Below are 8,679 nucleotides of genomic sequence, written 5' to 3' on the forward strand. Positions count from 1 at the left end.
TATATATATATATATATATATATATCATCTTTCCAAAACTTTCTAAAAGTAGAGAAAAGTGGTAACTGGGTAGCAAAGATGACTTTGTAATCCACTATACCACTGACCAGCTCAAACTAATTTTCAGAGATACTAAAATATCTGCTAATGGGATTTATTTAAATAGGAATTAAATAGTATTGATTTTCTGCCTCCATTGTTTCTTGCCTCCTGTTACACCTGCACCACCACCCCGAAGAGATGTTAGAAGAGTTCTAACACCATACTGAAACTGATTGGTTGAGCCCTACAAATAAATATACAAACCACACTAGGGCCAACTTAAATAAGGAGATGTTGTTTCTCAAAGTGCAGACCTCAGACCACTAATGGATCCATGATAATCTATCAAGTGATTCCAATAGCATTCTGTAGTTTTAGGTAAAAAGCCAATGAAGTTAATTCATTCATGTAGATTCCATAGGTCTGAAGGGTAAGATCAGTTATGACTGTCACAGAAATTCCTTAACATTTCTAATAAGTAGTAAGGTCTTCAAGGATGGAATTTATCAGCTTGTCTTACCTAAAAATTCAGTTACCAGATGGTTCTTCACTTACATTTTTATGTCATATGTTGTTATTGTTTATGGGTATTATATTTTTATTGCTCCTATTGTTTATTGTGCTTGATTATATCTGCAATTCAAAACAATATATCCATGACTCACAATGGTTTAATGAGGTATAAAAGAACTCAAGAAAATGGTAACATAAATATAGTTCCAAATAATGCTGTAAACTTAGAGAGCAGAACTCAAGTATGACTACAGACTGTGTAGTCTAGGACAACTGAATGTGTGCTTGCAATGATTTCGCATAAGCAGCAAAAAAAAAAAAAAAAGGAGAAAAATGTAGCTAGGAGATATGCTGATGACTGTGTAAAAAAAATAAAACTTTGTCAGAAGGTTGTATACAGGCATCACACTCCTGATGTCCTTTTCTAACAAAACACATGCATTATTTCCAATGCAATGTATAATAAGGATTTCTGGGAATAAATTAATTTTTTTTCACTAAAAGCAAAGAATAAGCCAAAGCATAGGTTCTTTATTCAAGGATTTCTCCTTGTAGCAAAAATCAGGAAGTGACAGAGGCTGCTAGATGTCACCCATATCCATGTACCCCTTTTTGCATAAAAAAGAAACTCTGACTTTAGTTGGGCACATGCACATTCAGAATACATAGGAGATGGCTCATTTTTTTTGCAGCTACCCTATGGGTGGTCGTGTGACTAAATTTTAGCCAATGGGATGTGAGGACAAGTGACACGTACAACTTCTTGAGTGTGTCCTTAAAGGGAAAGAGTATGTGCCTTCCCCACTTCTTCCTCCATCTGCCACCTGGAATGTGGATGCGGCAGTGAGCAATCTTGGACCATACAGGTGAGGGCAACAGTTGAGAGAAGGTGTGGGAAAAAGCTACAAGGAGCCTAGATGTCTAGATGACTTCCTGGGGTGGAGCCTCTGTGCCAATTCTGAAGCTTCTGACTCCAGACTGACACGAGGTAGAAATCAACTTTTAGTTTTTTGAAGCCTCTGTTAATTTTGGTCTCTATTTCACACAGCTAAACATATATTCAGAATTCATAGCCAAGTTAAGCTAATTGATTGCCAAGAAGGTTGTGATAGCAGCTGCAAATTTATGACAAATACTCTGTTCAGAGAGAAAGACTATAAAGGTGTTAAATGAAACTGTTGGATGTTACAAAACATTAATGACAAACAAAAGGAAGAGCAAATACTATCATGTGTGCATGAAAGCAGATATCTTGCATTATAGTTAAATAAAACCACTGACATATAGAGTATAAATCAGCTCTTGGCGTATGTGTAGGGCACATATGATTGTTACATTCAACTACTTTTTATTATTGCTCTGTTTATCACTGAAAACCTGGAGTACAAGAAAACAGTTTATTTTCTTCATTTAGTTATTGATTATTTTGTGAGTGATGATTTTTTTTTTTAAGATTCCATTCATTTATTTGACAGAGAAAGAGAGATCACAAGTAGGCAGAGTCAGGCAGAGAGAGAGAGGGAAGCAGGCTCTTGCTCAGCATGGATGTTGAGGCAGATGTGGGGCTCGATCCCAGGACCCTGAGACCACAACCTGAGCTGAAGGCACTGGCCTAATCCACTGAACCACCCCGGCGCCCCGTGAATGATGATTTTAACAGGGAAGAACAGTGTGTCTGGATTAGTACTGATAGAGAATCCATAATGTGCACAGCAAGGAAGGGTATTATAAAACAAAGAATTAGAGGTTGTGCCTGAATACTCCAAGCAGATTTGTTCATAGAAAACAACTGATGGTCAACAACTTGTCTCCTGATCAGGTCTCAGTTTTGAAAGGAATGGTGAAAATCATGAATATGATCAAAATATAGCCTCTGATTTTACTTATTTTCTGGCTGCTGCAAGAAGAGTCAAGCAGTGAATCCAAGATCACTTTTTTACAACAAAATATGCTGGCTATCAAGGGGCAAGATGCTACACGTGCTTTTGCAACCAAGGCTGAGATCTCCTCGAGACACTGAAACAATGTCAGCAACCATTCTGACTTTCAGAGAGTTGCTCAAGTGTTGCATCTCAGCAATAGGTTCTTTAACTAGAAGAGTCTGAATTGCCCCCATTCAGGCTTAAGCTGTAATGATGTTTTATAAGAAGGCTGAGATAGAGGAATTTCTTAAAAACAAATTGGTTCTAGCATCTTGATCTCTAAGAGTTGGACTCTTTCCCATCAGTTGCTCATTATTTTCACTTGTGGAAAAAGGCAACTGATGACATATCATTGGATGTGGTGGGATGACACATGAAATAACAATATCTCACGGATTTTCAGTCTCTACTATCCTTTTATTTGCCACATTATCCCTCCCTACTCAAGGTAGACTTTGGCCTTCACAGCCTCAGGAAAGGAATGTCGCCAGTTGAATTAGAAAAAAAAGAAAGAACTTAATTGATTTTTTTCTCTTTTTTTAGCTACTTTATTGAGGTATGACTGACATATAAAAAGCTGTATATAGTTAATGTGTACAAGTTGGTGAGCTAAGAGGTAAGTATCCATCCAGGAAACCACCATCACAATCCGTGCCATAAATCTTGACTTCTGAGAGTCTAGCTGGTTTTACCCTAATATGGAAGGAAAGGAGGTACCAGGTTTCTAGGCAGAAAGGTCCAGGTGAGAGTTTGGAAAGGAAGCAGTGCAGTCCATTTTGTACAGGAGCCCTGAGGCTGCCCCCATTACCTCCTCCACCAAGCCGAGTCCCAAGACAGGCACCACATGATTGCCTTCAAGCTTTGAGAGTAAGCCCTCTAGCACAAATGGAAGAGCATTGAGTCTAAGCATTAGAGGGCCAGGCTTGTTTCCTGTGACAGAATTGCAGAGAATGGAAACCATAAGTTCTTGTATCCATACACAGACCTCCAGAGAAGGCCCAAAACTTAAACTAGAGAGAATTACACCATCGCTTTTTTGCTTTCAATCAGCTCATTTGCATCAACAAAAATACCTGATATGTTCAACATGTGAACACAGCCCATCGTAAAGCCATGTCATAAAGCCATGTCATAAAGCCATGACTCTGCTGTGATCTGAATGTTTATGTTTCTCTAAAATTAATATGTTAAAATTCTAACTCCCAAGGGTGATGGTATTTGTAGGTGGGGATTTGGATGGTGATTATGTCCTGAGGGTGGAGCCCTCAGGAATGAGATTAGTGCTCTTTCAAATAAAATTCCATAGAACTCCCTAGCCCCTTCCACCCTGTGTGAGGATACAACCAGATGTCAGCAGTCATCTGACATCCAACCAGGCTGGCACCCTCGTCTAGGACTTCCAGACTCCAGAGTTGTGAGAAATCAGTGTCTGTTATTTATAAAGTCCCCAATCTCTGACATTCTGTTATAGCAGTCTTATCAGCCTAAGACATCCTCCTTGACCTTACGTGTCTGTCAAACTTCTGTCTCCTTTCTCTGTTTCCCTTTATGGCAAAACTCAAAAGAGTTTTATCTACTCTTCCTTCAGGTAGCCTTCAGGCAGGCTTTGGCCTTACTCTTCCACTGAAGATGTTCTTTTCAAGCTCACACATGACCTCTATATTATCCTATCCAAGGTCAATCTCAGTCCTTAAATTACTTGCAATCATTCTTATAATAATATATAATAAATGTCAATTCCATTCTTCCAGTTGCTCTAGTCAGAAATTTTGGAGTCCTCTCTGACTCCTTTCTCTTTCCTACATCTAGTCCATTAACAAATCCAATGGGCTCTACCAGCATGATTTTTATTATTATTATTTTTTATTATGTTATATTAGTCACCATACAGTACACCATTAGTTTTTGATGTAGTGTTCTAAGATTCATTATCTACCAGCATAATATATCCAGAAACTTAGCACTTATCCCTGTCTTTAGGGCTACACCCCAGCACAACTTCCATCGTCTTTCACTTGTATTATTGCGAAGGTTTTCTGAGAATTTGCTTCTATTTTTGCTGCCTGTAACAGTCTATTTTCCATATATATATTATATACATACACATATATGCATGTGTGTATTTTTATGTCTATATGTTTATGTGCATATATATATGTTATGTATATGCTTAAATATATGTATATATGCCATATTATATATGTAATTGTGATTAATATATTAAGACCATGAAATATGGGTATAGAAATAGATATATGGATGGATGGATGGAAAAATATATATATATATATATATATATATATATATATATATATATACACATACATATGTGTGTGTGTGTGTGTATACACTTGGGAACAACATAATCATGTTACATTAAAAATCGTACTGGTATTTTGATGTCAACTACATTAAATATATAAGTTAATTTGAGGAAAACTCACACCTTTACAACAGTAATTTTTCTGTTCTAGGAAAAGGATTATGACACATCACTCTTTAGTATTTTTTTAAAGATTTTATTTATTTATTTGACAGACAGAGATCACAAGTAGGCAGAGAGGCAGGCGGGAGTGGGGGGAAGCAGACTCCTAGCTAAGCAGAAAGCCCGATGCAGGCCTCCATTCCAGGTCCCTGAGATCATGACTTGAACCAAGGACAGAGGCTTAACCCACTGAGCCACCCAGGTGCCCTCTCTTTGGTTATTTTTGTGTAACTTTCTACATATAGGTATTTGGGTTTATTCCTGGACATTTTCTATTTTGTTTTTATTATTATTTTGCTTAATTATTTTGTTGGAGAATTGTTATTTGCTATTGTAGAAAGAATCTTCTTATCATTTACACATTCTAAATCATCACAGTCAATAGAAAAGAAAGTTCAGTGTTTTGTTTACTAACATTTTATCTGGCCACTTTAATGAATACCCTTACCTTTTTAGTATTTTTTTAGTTAAGGGTTTTATGTAGAGATAACATATTATCTTCAAAATATTATACTTTTGTCTTTTTCTTACCAGTATTTACATATCTTTATTTTTTTAACTCACCTTATTCCATTAGTAGGTATTCCTAGTGTACTTCAGGAGCCATCTTGGAATTCCGCCTCTCATACTCCTGATACCTTATTGTTTATGTTATAGTTTTATGAGGGGCATATTTTATAAAGTAAAGAAGATACCTATAATTATTTTTTGTCAAAAAAGGGTATCAAATTTTATCAGCACTATTTTACCACCTATTGAGATAACCCTGGTGTTCATTTCCTTTAATATGTTAATGTAGTAGATTCTATCAATGCATTTCTTTTTTTTAAGATTTTATTTATTTGACACAGAGAGAAACACACAATGGGAACACAAGCAGGGAGAGTGGGAGAGGGTGAAGCAGGCTTCCTGCCAAGTGGGCAGCCTGATGCAGGCCTCCATCCCAGGACCCTGGGACCATGACCTGAGTAGAAAGCAGAGGCTTAGTGACTGAGCCACCAGGTGCCTCTATTTCTTTTTTTCAAGATGTATTTATTAATTATTTGAGAAAGAGAAGGCATGGTGGGGGAGGGGTGAAGGGAGAGAGAAAGAGAGAATCTCAAGCAGGATCCCTGCTGAGCTCCGAGACTGATGTAGGGCTCAGTCTCACAGCCCTGATATCATGACCTGAGCCGAAATCAAGAGTCAGACGTCTAACCGACTAAGCCACCCAGACGTTCCTATCAACACCTTTCTTGATGTTTAAGTTTTTTTTCTCTGGCTCAATCCTATGTATCAATTAGGAGCTACTTTTGGCTGCTAATGATAAATGGAAGAGTGGCTTAAATTAGTTAGCAGTTGATTCTCTCATGTCAGGGTAGTCCAGAGCTGATCTGGAGACTGTACCCAGTTATCAAGAAGCCAGACTACTTTCTTTGGCCTCCCCATCCTTCACATGCAGTTCCATTCTTCACTTTGCCTCATTATCTGAGATGGTTGTGGGTACTCCAAATAACACATCTGTGCTCCAGGCAGGAGACATGACAAGTGCATCAGGCAGGGTCCTGGCAAGACCTGGAGTAATGGAGTGCATTTAATGATGGACTCTTCACAACAGTGTGGGCAGGGTGAAGGGAAATAAACAAGGAATGGTAAAGAACCCAGGGATTAGCAATAGCAGAAAGCCCTTACGAATTGTGATTTTGAAGGCAAGAGGGAGAGGAAATGGTTGCAGGAATACAGAGAGAGCTGCAGCAGTAGAGGGAAGCAGCCACTGTCAATGTATGGCCTGACAGGGAGGGAGCCCAGAGGAGAAATAGACTGATTTCTCTGCTCTTCCAGGCTCCACCTCCTGCTGGTGCCTCTCATTGGCCAAATGTAGCTAGAATCTAAAGGGTGAAGATACTTGCTGTTGGGTCCATCCAGGTCAGCCGCTTGCCAAGCCACAGAGCAGAGTGGGTTGAGTGGGACAGGGCTGAGAGTGGCTCTGCAGAATAGACAGCACAGAGGAGGGAAAGGATGAGAGAATCAGGCCAGCTGCCTGTCCCCACTGTAAGGGTTCTCATGGAATCCCTACTGAGAAATTTCACTAACATTGTCTTTGCCAGTGCTGAATTATATCATCCCATAAATCTGTAGGTGATATTGGGAAATGTAGGCAGTAATTGCTTCTTCATTTGCTTGTTTTCAGCTGGGCTCATTCCCCACCAAATAAAATTAAACTACTGTTACAAAGGAAGAAGAGAATGGATAATGAGTAGACAACTGACAGTCTTTGCTACAGCCTATTTGATCTGCTGCTCCAGTCAATTGCTAACATATTACTTAGGATTTGGGATCTATTTTCCAAGATAAGATTGCCTATAGTTTTTCCTTTGGTGCTTAACCTGTCGTTTGTGGAACTCAATGTAGTATAACCTTGTGGAACATGAAAGTAAACTCTCCATGCCATCATATGCTATGAAACTATTTGTATTACATAAAAACTTTCTTGCTTTTCAAAATTATTGGGATATGCTTGTATATTCTCTTGTAAGGTATATTCTCTCATAAACTGTTCTCAGTAACTAGTTATATCCCCTTTCTTATATCTGATTTCTTTAGGTGTGTTTCCTCTCTTGGCACAGTTTAAAAGATTGGTCTCTGTTATTTATTTCTTTTAATTTTATTGATCAAGCCTAATTTTTATGTTTTATTAATGTGTGCTTTAGTAATTACTTTTATCACTTTTTTTGAGATTGCTGTGCTTTCTTTATCATCTTGTGTAAAAATTAGGCCATTTGTTCTGAATATTTCATGTTTTCTAGTATATGACATGACATCTTCCTATGAATTCTACACTGGATACATCTCACAGGTTTTGGTTGAGAGTGTTCTCATGGTTGGTTATTTCTAAACAGCTTAGAAATTTTGGTCATGAGTTTTTACTTTAACCCAATGATTAATTAGGAAAATATTAAAATATTTTTGTTCACCTTTTTGTGGTCTATTTCAAATCCTATTGAATGAAGTTAAAGAATATGACCTGTGTGATCTCTGTTTTTGAGAATTTGTTGAGATTTTCTTTGTGGCTTCATAGAGGGTTAATTATATTTTTTTCCATTCAATCTATTGATTTCAGATGGTTAAGTTCAGGTCTCCCAACAGGAGTTGTGGACTATGAATTTTCAGTTTATCTTTCCATTTATAATAATTTTTAAATCATATATTTCCAAACTATGTTGCTAAATGTGTAAGAAACTCAATACAAAATGTCTATTTTGTCACTTTTATTGTTTCTCATAGCACCAAGAACAATTAGATACCTGGGAATAAACCTAACCAAAGAGGTAAAGGATCTGTACTCGAGGAACTACAGAACACTCATGAAAGAAATTGAAGAAGACACAAAAAGATGGAAGGCCATTCCATGCTCTTGGATCGGAAGAATAAACATTGTTAAAATGTCTATACTGCCTAGAGCAATCTATACTTTTAATGCCATTCTGATCAAAATTCCACCGGGATTCTTCAAAGAGCTGGATCAAATAATCCAAAAATTTGTATGGAATCAGAAGAGACCCCAAATCGCTAAGGAAATGTTGAAAAACAAAAATAAAACTGGGGGTATCACGTTACCTGATTTCAAGCTTTACTACAAAGCTGTGATCACCAAGACAGCATGGTACTGGCATAAAAACAGACACATAGACCAGTGGAACAGAGTAGAGAGCCCAGATATGGACCCTCAACTCTATT

This window comes from Mustela nigripes, chromosome X (assembly GCF_022355385.1).
Source record: "Mustela nigripes isolate SB6536 chromosome X, MUSNIG.SB6536, whole genome shotgun sequence".
Lineage (NCBI taxonomy): Eukaryota > Metazoa > Chordata > Mammalia > Carnivora > Mustelidae > Mustela > Mustela nigripes.